The 16,891-nt window shown below is 41.3% G+C and overlaps 1 protein-coding gene across 15 annotated transcripts in view; it reads left to right on the forward strand.

Annotated features, from left to right (window-relative positions):
- The window catches only part of PDLIM5 (PDZ and LIM domain 5), a 196,140-nt gene that overhangs the window by 138,972 nt on the left and 40,277 nt on the right, over positions 1-16,891 (forward strand). The window lies entirely within an intron of this gene.

Raw genomic sequence — 16,891 nt, forward strand, 5'->3', positions numbered from 1 at the left:
AGCCTAATTCCTTTGCCACATTATTTTCTTGGCTGGGTCATATCTGAAGATAGCAGTTTCAACAAAAGAATGTTGTAAAAGCAAGTCATGTCCACCATTAGTAACATTGTCATATAGCATATTACATTGAAATACACCTAAAATATGCAGGTGGGTTTTGACTTTCTGACTCCTGTTGTATTTCTGATGTGGCTCATGGCACTGAACCATGCCCTATCCTGATTTGTAGAGGTATAACCTTTTCGTTAACTCCAAGCTGGGAAATATGACTATAATGGAATCAGAAGTTTTGAATGAGGTACTGGCAACACCCTTAAGTGAGGAAACCACATGTAAGCTCTAAAGGCGTATTTTTGGAACAGAGAGTTTCTATTTCTCAAATATTCACTCGTTTAGTATTGTGAGGCTCTGTTACTGGTGGTAAATGGGGCAGCAAATAAATGATTTCACACACCTTTGCCAGCTTACTCCATAAATTACTTCATGTTTCCTGGTGTGGTGGGACGTTTTGTTCTGTGTCATACTTCCTGACCACAACTATGGTAACATTAGACCTAACTTTCCTTGGAAGCCTTATTTAACCTGCAAAGCAGACGTCTGTGTTTTGATGGCTTAGATGCAACTGGCTCATTTCTTGTGTCCAGCAAAGTAGTGAGGCCCTCGTGGGCAATCATTGTTTAATGTGTCTCATGGGTAGGCATCACTAAAATGTCATTCTATAAGGAAGAGTTTGTTCGGTTGTGTTGCAAGTTTTGCATATATGCATGCAGTGAATGTCTGCCTCACAATGAAATTACGTCTGTGCTCTCTCTCTCGCTCTCTCTTTGTGACACTTTTTGTACTCCTCAAAATTGTTGTCTTCTCCTCCCTTTGTTGGTGTGGTCATTGCCAGTCCTAGGCCAATTTTGTAATACACAAGTACTACCATATAACTTTCACAATAGTAAGGATCAGGAAAGACTGTGAAAAGGCAGAATTAAAACCAAAGGCATAGGAGAAAATGCTATGAAAGTACAAAAATATAGGTTTCAGATTTCATTTCAACACAGTGAACTAAAAGCAGTCATTCTTTGCGGGCTGCACTTTTTATTAAGCTGCGCGGTGTTATGTCTGCACCAGTGTATACATTCATGTTGCACACACTCCTAGTGTGCTTTCACATATTCAGCAATTGCAATATGCATCCGTTCCCTGTGGTTTGTCTTTGAACTGAGCTGACCTGTGGAATCTTCAGCTGGCCCACAATGCACCTACAAGAGAGAGTCCTAACTGGATCAAGACACTTAGACCATATAACACTGGTCCTACATGGGCTGCACTGACTTCTGATATGTTTCCAGTTGTGATTCAGGGTGCTAGTGATTGCCTTTAAAGCCCTACATGATTTGGGGCCAAGGCATCTGAAGGATAATCTTTTCCCTTGTGGATCTGCCCAGCCTAAAGGTCTGACAGAGAGGGTATACACTACATGTGATCCATCACCAGATAATCTGGTGACCATATGGGATAGGACATTCTCTGTGGTGGCTCCTCCCCCACCCAAAAGTCAGGTGGTCACCACTCTCCCTTTTTCAATGTCTCTTAGAGATGTATTGATCAGACTGACATTCCCCACTATGGATTAGCAATGCTGTTAACATTGTTCTTATCTCCTGTAACGTTTTTATAGTACAGCTTTTGTAGTTTTTATGGTATCAGATTTTTTTAAAATTTCAAGCTACCTTGGGGAATGCAACCATAGGTCAGTGGTAGAGCATCTGCTTTGCATGTAGAAGGGCCCAGGATTAATCCCTGGCATCTCAACACGGGACTGGGAAAGACTCCTCCCTCAAACCTTGGAAAGCTGCTGCCAGTCATTGTAAACAATATTGGGATGGTCGATGGTCTGAGTTTGTATAAGCCAGCTTCCTGTGTTCTTATGATCGGTATGAAAGGCGAGATATAATTTTTTAATTAACAAAACTGATCTTTTAGAAAACTGGTGTGCACAGATTATTTCATATTTAGAGCACATGGTTGCTACCATTTGAGGAATTCTTTATTCCACTTTGGAATGCAACTTGTCTTGCTCAAATGATCCATTTCAGGGCCGTAACTATTATAGGGCAAGGGGAGACAGTTGTCTGGGGGCCCACTGCCTTGGGGGGGAACCCCAGAGGCATTTCACATGACTTGACTCCCCCAGCCGCACACCCGCCTGGGTTTCCTTCAGTTGTATTCATCCTCTGAAACTGATGTGAATGTTAAGACCAGGAGCTACCAGAACAGCATGTCTTTCTCTAGTACGATTAAATGACTTGCATCGTCCACAATTTACAAAACCTTTTTAAAAATAATTTAGGATGATCTTCTATTGTGGCACATAGGGTAGAGAGAGAGAGAGAGAGAGATTTTACTATGCATTTTGTTACCACTATTCAGACTCATTTAAGATTTCTTTACTTAATGAGCTGAGCTTCAGTGAGGAGGGGCATATTAAAATCTTGCCTCTGGGCCCACTCCAACCTTGCTACACCCCTGATCCATTGGAGCTGTTTTTAGTGAGAGTTATAACTCCTGGGCTGACTGGCCATACCCCTTTGGATCCACAGGAATTGCCTGTTTTCATCTGTGAAAAGGTACTTTTACATTTACTATTGTACATTCAGCTTCCATCTAAGAGTGATGCTTTAAATACTGAATAAGAAGAAAAAGAAGAAGAAGCTGCTGCTGCTGCTTTAAAGAGCTTGGTATCTAATGCATATAGAAACAGGTTATTTGAGTAAAATGAATGCCTAAAGTCCTTGAAATCCAGTAATGTTTTTAATCTATTTACTTGGACAACAATTTGGAACTACTTTTTAAAAAATAGTTACAAAAGCAGTTTCATTCTTTAAAACTAAAATGTACTTTAAACTACTACCCTATTTACTTGAATCCAAGATTAGGTTTTTCCAAAGTTCTTTGATGATAGGAATTAAAGGATCATCTTAAATTCAGAGTCCTCTTCCTCTTGGCTAAATATAGGTACAACCTGTATTTAACCTGTATTTTTTAAAGGTGGTCATCTTAAATTGAGGTCATCTTAAATGCTGCCCTGCCTATCCATGGTTTGCAAATAGGGAACTGACCTCAAGTATATGTGTTTCCATTCCCTTTCTGTGCAGAATGAGAAAACAATCCATTAGTCTGCTTTCTCCCACCACACCATAGTTAACACTGCCTGTGGATTTTTTGTAGACTGGAACTGAAACCATGGTTTATAGACTAATGTAAAAACCTGGCTAATGTAAAACTTGGTTAGTGTTGGTAAGGATAAACCAAAATTGCTGGGGCACCACAAGTCCTTGTGATTTCTGAGGCAAGGTGCAAAATATTGACAGCTATCCCCCCCCGCCCCAGTGAGGGGTCATACCCTTTCAAAATTAACCCTTGCAAACTTTGAAAATGTATGGGGGACAGGGAAGATTGCTAGTAGTCCCCTATTCTCTGCTTGTGCTTCTTGCAGGCTTTATAGGGAGTGTAAGGAGAGGCACTCATTGCAAAGTTTGCAAGAGTCAGATCAGTTCCAGAGAGGCAACTGCTTCACCCTGCCTTGTGAAAGGACCACCCCTGCAAAGCTGACACTGTCCACAAATTTGTAAGTCCAAAGGTAGGCACCTAGGATAGTTCTGCATGGTGGCCAAGCAGGTAGATGTCCTGTGGGAGGTGCAGGTGTTGTCTAGTAGCCTGCTACTTGTTGCAGACAAATGGACTCGAAACAAGTGGTTTCAAGCTGGAAACAGAATACCCTTTAAATAAAGGGACTGTTTCGAGCTCAGAGCAGAACAACCCCCTTTTGATTGCCATTTTGGAGGCCTGTTCTTCCCTTGCTGATTAATTTTCTGGCACTGGCTTCTGATTGGCTTGCAATCTCCTTGCTGCTTGGTTGGTTTGTTATGATACAAATCAAGAGTTGTGATGGGCAACTGTGCCCCCATTGGCTGGGAGGAGGGAGGGAGAACATTAAAGGAGGGAATTTCAAATTCAAAATGTATTCAAAGGGACTGGGAAGCAGAGAGCCCTTATACTGTGCCTCTCTTGAAGAGGATACATCAAGAGAAGAGGAGAAAGGAATCAAGGAAGGTTTGGTCTTGGGCCTTTCTTTGCTCAGTAATAAGTATTATATGCTGTGCTATTGCTGCTATAACTATCTGGTTTTGCTGCATCTCAGATTGACAAAGGCAATTGGGTGCATGCCTTGCTTGAGTTGTGGTTTGTTTTGTTTGTGAGATAGTGTGGCAAGAAAGGGACAGTGGCAGCACAGCTGTGTGTTTAATATTTCTTGGTGATTGCTGCGATGAGCTGCATGTCTGGCCTTTAGACTAACTTGTGCTTCACTCATTGCTCTGGTCTGCTCTGCAATCTGTATTGCAAGGTGTACTCAGTCAAAATATGACTGAAGTTGCTCTAGTTGAGCTTATGGATATGCTTGCTGCTAGGTAAGAGTGCTGCTGTGACAACTGTTGCAATTGAGTCATAATTGTGTGTGAGAGAGCAACTTGTGCCAGTGAAGTTACTGAAGCACAGGGACTGTGGCTGGCAGTGGATTCTGGGTCATTTATTCATTTTTGGCTATTTTTTGGACTGTGTCAGAAATGTGTGTTCTGTGTTGGTAGGGACAGATTCCCTTTTACTGTGTGCTTCTGCAGTGTTTTTCAAGGCAGGGTTGCAAAATGCATTTTAAATTGCAATGCAAAATGTGTGTGTGCACTCAGTGACTGCAGCTTGTTCTAGCCATTGGGAACAATGGGGAAACTTGAAACACCCCATTGTTCCCTATGGTTAGTAGTATGTTTATTGCGGTCACAGACCAGATTAACAAACAATAACAATTAATAGCATTAATAAGAAAATTCAAGAAGTTCAAAAGTTTAAAAAATCACAAACTGTTCAAATTACTAATACAGTCTTTACGGAGCTTCGACACCACAAAACAGAACTTTGCCACATTACCTGAAATTACAGGTTTAAAATTGGCCAGGATAATTTCCAAAGTTCCCCATGGGTAGCTCCTGAGGACACCAAAGTAGGTTGAGTGTTAGGGCATGTTGGGTGCTACTTACCACCCAACCAACAAAAGAAATGGGCAAGCCGATGATTTTTAACACATTTTAATCCCCCCCCCCAATCTCCATAGGATCCTTTGGGAGTTTGGGGAAAAGGTTAAAAATTTGTTTACAATTGCCCACTTGCCCATTTATTTTGTAGGTCAGGTGGTAAGTAGCACCCATCATACCCTACCACCCCACTCCAGTTTGGTTTACCCATGGGGAACAATGGGGTGTTTCAAATTTCCCCATTGTTCCCTATGGCTGGAACACTTGAAACATTGCAGGTTTTGTTCCCTTGAAACAACCGGTCGGACCAGTTGTTTTGACGGAATGTTTTGCCCATTTGCATTTGGTTTTGGGCTTGAAACAGAATGCAAAATAGGTTTTGTGCACATCCCTTCACACAATCAGTGTATATGTATACGCGTACACGTGTGCCCTTGTAACAGAATCCAGTGTGGAAAGAACTTGATCAATGCACTACAACTCCTTATTTCTTTGTAATGCTGGCGGTGCCTTCTTTTTCTATATAAGCCAATGGAACATTGTTATCTTTAGCAACATAAACATTTATATTTGTAGTCTGCAGTGAAAATGTGTGTTTTTTTAAAATTTTGTTTGTTTTCCCAAACATAATAGGATTATGGGGTGAAAAGTGTAAAAAAATTCACTTTTTTATGATCCTGGCACTATTTTTTATCTTGCATTGGGCAGGGAATTCCCCAATATTTATTTTATGTCTCCAAATGTTGTAAGTTGACAAGTTTATTTTTGCATATCTTAATTTTTCCTTTGTGTTAATCTGTAGTCTGTGGAATGTTGAGTTCATGTTTTTAATATGGTTGCAAAATGGAGTGGATTTTTAAAAAGAAAATCAGATTGCTTATTTCATTAAAGCTTGCGATTGGCTCTTGAAAATGGGAGAAACATGGCCAAATGTTGCAAACAGCAATGAAAAGAGAGAAGCTGTGATCAGTTTATTTTATTTATACTAAGGTGTCTTCTGCAGTCTCTTAAAATATCTTACTGAAGCTGGTTTACAATTTTAAGAAATCAAATCATAATAAAATAGAATAATATTAACAGCAAAAGGCCACTAAATTTCAAGCATTAAAATGAAGCAGAGACAGGACCCAGACTTCGTCTTGAATAAGTCCTATGAAAATTAATGGGACTTGTTGGTCGAGACTAACTTGACTCATTTATTTCAACAGTATTTAATAACTATCATTAAACCAGCCTGGCCAGTGACTTTGACCCTGAAGAGGCAGGATTAGACCCTGATATTGGGCCAGAGCCTGAGAAAGCCCCAGAGATGGAGCCCCTTGAGACAGCACCTATGGACCCTGAATCCACTAAAGCAACACCCTCAGAACTTGAGCCTTGGAGGAGCTGGCTCCTCTTACATTGCTCTCCCTGATACCTGCACATCAGTGCCAGCCACAGGCAAGCCAGGATCAGCTGGCGAAGAGAAGTGTCAGACTCTAGGGCTGTCCCTTTAAAACTGCTGCTCTCAGTCAGGGAGATGGAGCCCAGCAGGGGCAGATTGAGTTCAGCGGTGTTTAAGAGCTCAGTCTGTCTCTGGTGGTTGTTTGGTCATGGACAGTCCTAGGGCTCTGTCCATGGTGCTACCTATCCCTGACTGCCCTGCTGCTAGACCTTGTGGGCTTTGTGCTGTGGGACAGAACTGGACACTGCACATTAAGTTCCTAAACTTAAGACAATATTAACAGAAGTGTATTTGTTTAGTTCTGCTGTCCTGATGTGCACAAAAAGCTCTATGTGAGCAGTAATGGCAACATGATCATACATCAGTGTGACTGAATGGCTCCTTTAATTCTTTATTTTTAACTAAATTGTTTCATGTACCGTATTTTATGGACTATAAGACTCACTTTTTTCCTCGAAAAATATCCGCCAAAATTCAGGAGCGTCTTATATGTTTTAACAGTTTAATATGTTAAAACTCTGAAAAACTGGATTAAAATTAAGGTGCGTCTTATAGTCCGTAGCGTCTTATAGTCCGTAAAATACGGTATTCATTTTTCTCTAGAATGTGTTGCCTTTGCCAGACAGTGTAGCTTATAAACAAAATCTCCATCAAGCTGCCCTTCAGTTTGCAATAGCCTGTGTTACCTGGATAGTATTTGGATCTGGATTTGGGCCTGGATAATAGAAAGATGTGTTAGACAGCAGCAGAACAGAAATCGGCAGGAGAAACTGGGAGGTAGTCTACGAACAAGCCATATTTCAACCCTCCGAAAAAGGCTTCAGGTGCATTCATCCATATAACAGAAGTGTGTAGAATGTAGTTCAGTGAGGAGCCCTTTAGGTGTCCTCCCAGCTATGTGGCAGCCATTGAGTGGCTCTTGCACAGTGCAAATTCCAGAGGAAAAGCCCCACGTGATCAGCTTTGCCTATGTGACTGGGTCAGTTAAGTGCTCTCCTAGCCTCACAGGACATGTGCACTAGAGATGTGCATGAATGGCTCATGCATGGGCGGGCAGGAGCAGTTCTCTTAAGAAGTCAGTAAGCATGTCCTTACCTGCTCATCCCTGCCCCGCTGCTTTTCCACCAGCAGCACTAGCTCTAGCAACAGCCCCGCAGGGCTGTGGCACTGTTCCCTGTGGCCTCTGCACAGCGTTGGCACACACATGGCCGACATGCGCATAGGCGGCTCCTGCTAGGGCAAGTGCCGCCAGCAGAAAAGCAGCAGGGCGGAGACAAGCAGCTAAGGACCTGTTTACCGGCTCCTTAAGGGAACCGCTCTCTGCCTCATCAAGCCGGTTCAAATGCTGACACCCGGCCTAGTTTGGCGCTTCCCAGAGGAGGCACCAAACCAGCTCTTGCACATCCCTAAGGTTCACAGACTCTGCTTTTGTGTGCCTAGGAGAATATCTAATGGACATTCTGTAGAATTTGGGGGGGGGGGTGTAATATAGTGTTTTATTACTTATTACTTTATTACTTTTACTTAAAATGCTTTTCAAAGCAGTGGGACAGAAAATAGATACTACTGGTTGCTGTTTCTTACATCTGTACAGTAGACTATTTTAAGAAGCCCTGCCTAGTTGTATTCATTGGTCTGATGCTTGGAACAGAAGCTTAAAAATCTTTGAGAGCACTGGATTCCCACCACCTAGAACTTTCTTATGGTGCTGCACTGTGAAAAAAGCAGCATGGAGACCTCTCTTTCCTGCTTTTGTCTTCCTTCTTTTTTCCATGTCCTACCATGTGTGTTCCCCACCTGAAAAATGTTAATTGAACGTTGCAACATGATTCTTCCTTCTCTTCTCTCTCTCTAGTTTAAGATGGAACCAATGATAGCTTTGTAACACAAGTTGTTAGACTGGACTTCATGGGCTAATTTAAAATCCTGGTCAGTCATGGACTATGCAATATTTCTCAGTCTCTGTTTCCCATCCTCACAGGTTGTTGTAAAATATATATTTCAGAATGCCAATTTGCAAACTTCTCATAAATATTTATTCTATTCATTTATTGTCCAATTATACAACTTTTCATAAAATTCATTCCAAGGCAGTTTACAATACAACACAATAAAGCTCAATAAAAACCACATTGACATATTAAAGTCTTTTAAAAATATTAAGAACCATAAAAACACTAAAAAGCAGCAACCATAAAGAAAGACTAAGTTGGAAATTGCATAGCCTGCTATATTTAATTTCCTACACAAAGGGAATCACTGGGATTGCAAGAGTTTTGTGTCTCTTGCCCTTTAAAAGTGCCAAAGGGACAGTTCTTTGTTCTTAAAAAATGCAAAATAAAGTAGATGGATTGGAACAAATTTTATATATACAGATCAGCTCTACAAAATGAATACTGTCCTAGAAGATGCAGGAAGCAGGTGTTTTGCACAATTCAGCTTTGTGTATCTCATTAAATTTTACTTAAGTAGCTCACTTGCTTTAATTTGTTTACTACAACCAATTTAACTTTTGCTAAATTTCATTAGTGTGACTTTTCTATATATCCATATTATCTCCAGATGTAACTGTTCTGTAGTTAGTGAGTCTGATTTGATCTCAGAAGACTTGAAACAGACTTCTAAATCTCAAGACTGCTAGCAAAATGCCCTTATATGGAATCTTAGATGTCAGAAATGGAAAGTATCTGATTTTGGGCAAATTGCTGTTTATTGAAATAAAATGAGAAAACAATTCCCTTAGAACTTCAGTCCAGGGCAGACATGGGGGTCATTCTGTCTCACTTTAGGATCAAACTGGATATGAACTTGAACATGTCATTTAGCCTGCATATTTGGCTGGGATAAATAGCCGGGGGAATCCTGATCTGGATTGGAACCATGGCACTGGGAGGATATAACCCTTTGCCCTCAACTAGGATTGGTTGATGGGGAGCCAGTGGACATCAGTGGCAGCTCGTCTCCCAGATGTGACATGTAATTTGGCTCTGCGCATTTGAGTTTTCAGGGAAGGAAGTTAAATTGCTGTGGGGTTCCAGATCTAGATCAGGACTGTGTTGGGAGCAAAGGGGTTAAACCTCCCCTCTCCTCCCTACCCCCAAATACCACAAAGTCTTGTGGTATTTATAATATACAGTTTGAACAATCTGAACTTACAATTTACAATACTGAAAATAAAAGATTTTAGCATCAGTCACACTGATTGATGTATGATCCTATTGCCATTCCTGCTCACGTAGAGCTTTTTGTGCACATCAGGACTGCAGAACTAAACAAATGATCTGGATAAGCCCCTTCTCTGCAACTGCTGTTTACAAACACACATGTACACCCTACTCCACAACTAAACAACGTCTTTAAAGTGATACCTTGTTTGTTCCTCTTAGCTCTGAGGAACAGAATGTAGAATGAAGCTATGCATACTGAAACATGTGTTATTCTTAATTTCTAAGGACATGAAACTTGCTTAGTCCCAGCTTTAAAGGTGCCCTAGTCGACACTGATTCGATGGCACACTTTACTAAAAAACCTTTGTTTTCTCGTACGGAAGCAGCTGCTATTGATTCATATGAAGAAAAGTACTTAGGGCCCAACAGGATGGGACTAGGGCATCCATGTTTATCTGTCCTCCCCATTCATGTAAAAAGGAGAGGGTCTAATTTTACCATTAAAAAGAAGCAGAAGCTAGATCCTCCCTGTCCCCCATCCCCCCACCCCGCCCCCAATCCAACACAACTAGTGGAAGCAAACTGAGTTAGAGCAAAGTACCTGATGACAACACTGACCCTTGTGTCCCCTTTTGATCCTTCACCCCTACTTTATGCATGTACAGGGCAAACCTCTGCCCCATCATGTCTAGTTCAGCCTTTATGAAACTAGGGGTTGGAGGGGGAGACGGCAATGTGGTAGACCAAGGAGAGAAAAAGATAACCAAGGTAGTGAGGGAGGGTTGGGGGGAAGAAGGGAAAACCAGGAGAATAGTAGTTACTTTGATAAAGTGTAGTTTAGTGGTTCAGCCTATATCTGTACAGTCTGAAATCTGGTTCCTACTTCATCAAAATAAAGCTGTTAAGGTTAAGCAAATAAACTATAGAACGCATTGATCAAATATATTCTGGCCTGTTTTTCTTCTTTTAAAATGACAAAAAGCCCTTAAGAACTTTTGGGATGAGCGCGTGCACACACACACACTTACCAGTATCTGTATATAAAATGCACATGTGTGTGTAAATCAATGCAGTGTAAGTTATATATAAAATTTGCACTACATCTAGGTCTGAAGATCAGGGCAAATGCATCTTTTCACAGAAGACCTGTCAGGCACCATGAGACCTTGAAGGCAATGGGAAGGAGGAAGTCTTTGTTTTCTTAACTTCTGTAAATAGTGGAAGACAGACTCCCTTGACTAACATCTCCAGTGCCATGGGGCCTTTATTCTCGAGCCTCTTTGCTGAATATGCTAAATGAACTTGGCAGATAAGCGACTCTGTGTTAGGTTTTTTCAGTATTAATGTGGGATTTTTCCTTCCCTTTCAAACACTGTCCCATTAATCAGTCTCTTGACTGATACATGTAATTATGTTAGAAAGTCAATTGCTATGAAAATTAGCCCTTTTTAAATGGGCACCTTGCGTGCTGACAGCAACATATTTACATGAGTTTTGAATGTGATATAAAGAGTATTATTGGAAGAAACCCCAGAGGGAATACAGCAGCAGGAAAGAAAAATGTTCTCTAAGTTGGTGAAGTTACAAAGTTGGTGAAATACACCCAATGTTACTGGTGTACTAGAGTTGCTGCAGATGTTGATAGTCAGCCCCCTACTAAGCTTAAAGGACTTTGGAAGATGCCATTTATTAAAAGGAAATCCACTGTTCAACTAGACTTCACCAGTTTAAAAGACTCTTTCTAGTGCAGCAATAAGAGTGAGCAAGTGTCCGTGTGTGTGTACTATACAGTTTATATGATTCTGCACACATTTGTTTTTTGCCTGGCATAGGCTAAGCATCCTTTCTTTTTCCCAGAGTACCCCATCCCCTGGGGCACAGTGTGGAATCTAGCAGGTGGGAAGGGGGCAGCAAGTACTTGCAGAGGCTTCCACAGTGACAGGAAGCCTTGACCAGTATATTAGGAGCTATGAGAGCTTCTAAAACTGATGTGATCCAACTATATCCACTGGGAGCCATCTTAAAATATACAACTGTTATAAATAAAAATATTTCAATTTAAAACAAAATAACCATGTAGCATATAAAACTAAAATTGACTTCAGCACTATTAATATCAAAAAGGACAAACAAAATTTCCACATCATTTTAAACTTAAAACATTTCACATAATATATATCATCTTAACCACCCTGGTTTAGTGTAAGTGGACTTAAAATTGTCAATAAAATTTAGAGAAAGAAATCCAACTTTCTAAAAAAAAAACCAACAACTTTTATAACTCACATTCAAAGATGCTCTAATTTGTAATGATAATTAGTCCTGTATTAAGTTTTCCCATATTTTTAAATATGGTGGTCTTTTTCTCCAGTTAGTGACAATATCTAATTTTGCTGAGGTTAATGAAATTAATTCCTTCTGCAAATTTGAAGCTGTGATTTATCTGAAATCATTAAGTAAAACTATCTCCATTTTTATATGGCACAACATGTAATGATAAAAATATTCAATATCCCCAGCTGCTGAAGACTGTCCTAATACTGGAGTTTTGCATTGCTTCCTGAAGATAACCAGGCTCAAACTTTGACTGACTCCCAGTAGGAAGGTTGTTCACGCTTTTAGTGAGTGTGTAAGAAGGACCATAGTCTGCAAAATGGCTGAGTTCATTGACTACTCCACAGAGTTGTGTTATAGCAGTAAGGCAGGAAATTCCATCCTCAGTACCTATCCCTGAGGTGGATGATATGCTGTTGACCCCATCTACTTTTCTCTTATTATAGTCAGTCTATAGTAAAAATACTGTATTTTCCAGCAGAAATGCCACTATGCTTCTGTTCTTAAAAATTATTTTAAGGCGCCTGCAGCGTTAATGTCAATGCGGTCTTTACACCCAAATTAAGAGGCAATGGAAGGAGGTGCAGTGACCACACAGCAGGACCCTTTGACCAACAATAGGCTCCATGTTGTCAAGAGGGCCTGGAAGGAATGGAGGACAGTGCAGCTGAGCCTTCCTGGCCCCAAGTTTGCATGCCCCCCTCCATTTCCCATGGAACGCTGTTTGTGCACCAGGTGGGGGCATTTCAGCCACTTGTTCTCTCCCCCACAAAGATGTTTGCTTGGGTGGGGGTGGCCAGGTTGGGCCTATGGTGAGGCCATGGCCATAATTAATGGCCAGTAGGGGGGGCAGCAGGAGCCACCTTTTAAGTGTAGATTAGAAGGTGCTTACATCCCAGTATCACCGGCCCTGAAAGCTCTTCCCAGCAGTGGCGAGTATAGGCTGCAATCCCAGAATACCACCCAATATAACCCTTACTTAATCAAACGGAAGCTTCAGGCTGCTCAGATGAGCAAAATGTTTCATTCTCTATTCTTAGACCAAATCAACCATGTCTGTCTGTCTGTCTTTATTTATTTATTACATTTATAGACCACTCCATCCTAAAGGCTCTGGGCAATGCACAACAAGTTCAAAGAGACATAAAAACAAATACCATTTAAAACACACTTCTTAAAACAATGTTAAAACATTTAAAAAAAAAACAATTCAAAACCATTTAAAACCAATTAAAATACTTTAAAAAAATTTTAAAACCTTGGAAGGCCAGGCCAAACAATTAAGTTTTGAGGGCTCTCTTAAAGGCCAGCAGCGAGCCTAAACTGCGGATATCTGCCAGGAGTGCATTTCATAGGCCAGAAACAGCTACAAAAAGGCTCAGTTCCAAGTCGCCACCAGACGTACCAGTGGTAACTGGAGACGGACCTCTCCAGATGACCTCAACATGCAATGGGGATCATACAGAAGAAGGCACTCTTAAGGTAGCCTGGATCCAAGCCATTCAAGGGCTTTAAGGGTAATAACCAGCACTTCATATTTTGCCCAGAAAGATATTGGCAACCAGTGCAACTGTTTAAGACAGGCATAATATGGTCTCTCTGGGTTACCCCAGAGACCAATCTGGCTGCCACATTTGGAACTAACTGAAGTTTCCAAACTACGTGCAAAGGCAGCCTCAGGTAGAGCGCATTGCAATAGTAGAGCCTGGGGGTTACCAGCTGATGCACCATTGTTTTGAGATCGTTCTCTTTAGGGAATGGACACATCTGTCGAATCAGCCAAAGTTGATGGAAAGCGCTCCTGGCCATAGCCTCCACCTGAGACACCAGGGTGAGGCCTGGATCCAGGAGTACCCCCAAGCTGCGTACCTGTTCATTCCAGGGGAATGTAACCCCGTCCAGCACAGGAAGATCTAACTCATTCCTCAAATTCTGAGCTCCTACAATGAGCACCTCTGTCTTGCTTGGATTCAGTTTCAATTTGTTATCCTCATCCAGCCCATTACTGCCCATAGGCAAGTATTTAGGGAGTCAATGCCATTTCCAGATGATGATGATAAGGAGAAATAGATTTGGGTATCATCAGCATACTGATAACACCTTGCACCAAATCTCCTGATGACCTCACCCAGCAGTTTCATGTAGATGTTAAAAAGCATTGGTGACAGAATGGAGCCCTGAGGGACTCGATATAATAGTTCCCATTTAGAACAGCAACCATCACCAAGCTCTACCATCTGGAATTTGACTGAGAGATACGAGCGGAAGCACTGCAAAGCAGTGCCTTCTATCCCCAACTCCCCCAGGCGATCCAGAAGGATACCATGGTTGATGGTATCGAACTCCACCAAGAGATCCAAAAGAACCAACAGAATCACACTCCCTCTGTCGATTCCTTGGTAAAGGTCATCCATCAGGCTGACCAAGGCAGACTCAACACCAAAGCCTGCTCTAAAGCCGGTTTGGAATGGTATGAATGTAGATTTGCATTATTGCAGAAATTGTCTGAAAAGGGCATTCATATTCTCTCCCTTCTCATCTACTTACCTGTGCTTAATGTAGAGAAATAATTTGACTTTTCAATTGATCACGTTTTTGGTGATTGTGTAGTGCTATAATTAGAGTACATCCACTTATAGCAGATGTTCTCTTAAATTACATATGAAGCTGCCCTATCTATCTATCTATCTATCTATCTATCTATCTATCTATCTATCTATCTAATTTCTATACCACCAATATAGAAATCTCCAGGTGGTGTACAAGTTAAAACATAAAATAAAAACAATATAAAACAGTTAAAATTCATAAAACAGATAAAAACAGTCTCAGTAAGTTAGAACATATTAAAATTAAAATTTCAGTTAAAACATACCTGGGAAAACAGGTACATCTTGAGGTTCTTCCTAAAAGCAAACAAAGAAGGAGATGCTCTTATTTCAGCAGGGAGCATATTCCAGAGCAGGGGCAGCCACAAAAAAGGCTTGGTCCTGAGTCACCACCAAACAAGCTGGTGGCAACTGTAACCGTATCTCTCTAGATGATCTTAATAGGTGATGGGGTTCATGACAGAGAAGACACTCTCTTAAGTGGCCTGGGCCCAAGCCATTAAAGGTTTTATAGGTAATAACCAGCACTTTGTATTTCATTTGGAAACATATCGACAGCCAGTGCAATTCTTTCAAAATCAGTGTTATGTGGTCCCTTTAAGTTGACCCAGAGACCAATCTGGCTGCTGCATTCTGTACCAGTTGTAGTTTCCAAACTACATACAAAGGCAACCCCACATAGCGTGCATTACAGTAGTCAAGCATATTGACCATATTGGTTACCAGCATATGTACCACTGTTTTAAGGTCATTTACCTCCAGAAATTGACACATATGGCATATCAGCTGGAGCTGATAAAAAGTACTCCTGGCCACTGCCTCTACCTGAGAGACCAGAGTGAGTCTGGGATCCAGGAATGCTCCTAGACTACGTACCTGATCTTTCAGGCAGAGTGTAACTACATCCAGAACAGGCAGATCTAAACCATCTCTCAGGTCCCAACCCCCTACAGATAGTACCTACATGTTGTTTAGATTCAATGTCAGCTTGTTATCCCTCATCCAGCCCATTATCACCTCCAGGCAGGCATTTAGCGGGGTCGTGCCAGTTCCTGATGATGTTGGTATGGAGAAATAGATCTGGGTGTCATCAGCATATGGATAACACCCTAGACCATACCTCCTGATCTCTACCAGCAGTTTCGTGTAGATGTTAAAAAGCATTGGAGACAGTATGGAGTCTTGTGGGACTCCACACTTTAGCTCACGCTAAAGTGCAGCTAGATGCAGCTAATGTGCATCTTATGCACCTAGATCACTGGTCTGTCTCATCCTGTACTGTTGGAAGCAGCTCTTCAAGTTCTTAAGTATCAGCATAAATACTAGCACCTGCTACCTGGAATGCTTTTAAGTGGTGATGCCAGAGATTGAACCTAGGGATTGAATCCGGGATCTTCTACATACAAAAGCATGTGTTCTGTCACTGATATGGCTTGTGTGGGGGAGAGTTGGGGAGCCAGTATAGCACATAACTACACAGACTGCTCTAACATGGACAGAAGATATACATGTTACTTGAGCAATGTTAGAGCTACAGCCCCACACTTCAACGGTAATATGTAGCCTCTGCAAATTGTGCCTCTGTATTCATGTCAATGTAAGAAACAGTGCTATAAGGGAATTGGAATGCATGCCTACAGCTGTTCTTGAGTCTGAAACAACTGGGATATCAGAAAGACTGAATGGATCAAGGCCAACATTTTGATCAAGAAAATATTTGGCTTCCATTGGTAACTTTAAACTCAATACAGATTTAGATGTAGTTGTAAGGGAAAATGCCTCTTGTTTAAGTCTTTGAGTCTTGTATAGAGCTGCCATTTGGGTGATCAGACCCACTCCCCACCTAGTGTAATAAAGGGATGTGCCCGAGGGTCATCAGGATGTCTGTGGAAGATGTCACCTCAGCTGCATACTTGAGGCATCATCCCCTTACTAATCACATGGGCAGAGAATATTTCGTCTGAACAAGCCCTGCATTGATTTGAATTTGAGTAGTTTAGAAGCACCGGATTTTAGCAGTTTTTTCCAGGTAAGAAACTGGCATAATTCACAATACTGTTGCCATCTCAATGTGAGCTTAGTTTTTAAAATGTTGAATATGGGATCTCTCTTGAATATGGGATCTCTGTCTTGCTCAAGTCTCAGTTCTTACAGGACAAATAGTAGATATTCATTGCATGCTGAAAGCATAAATACATTCCCAACTGTTCCTGAATATTCTTTCTTTCCCAGTCTGAGGCTGGTTCAAGTGTGTGAAGG

The sequence above is a fragment of the Hemicordylus capensis genome, chromosome 5, assembly GCF_027244095.1.
Source record: "Hemicordylus capensis ecotype Gifberg chromosome 5, rHemCap1.1.pri, whole genome shotgun sequence".
Taxonomy (NCBI): Eukaryota; Metazoa; Chordata; class Lepidosauria; order Squamata; family Cordylidae; genus Hemicordylus; species Hemicordylus capensis.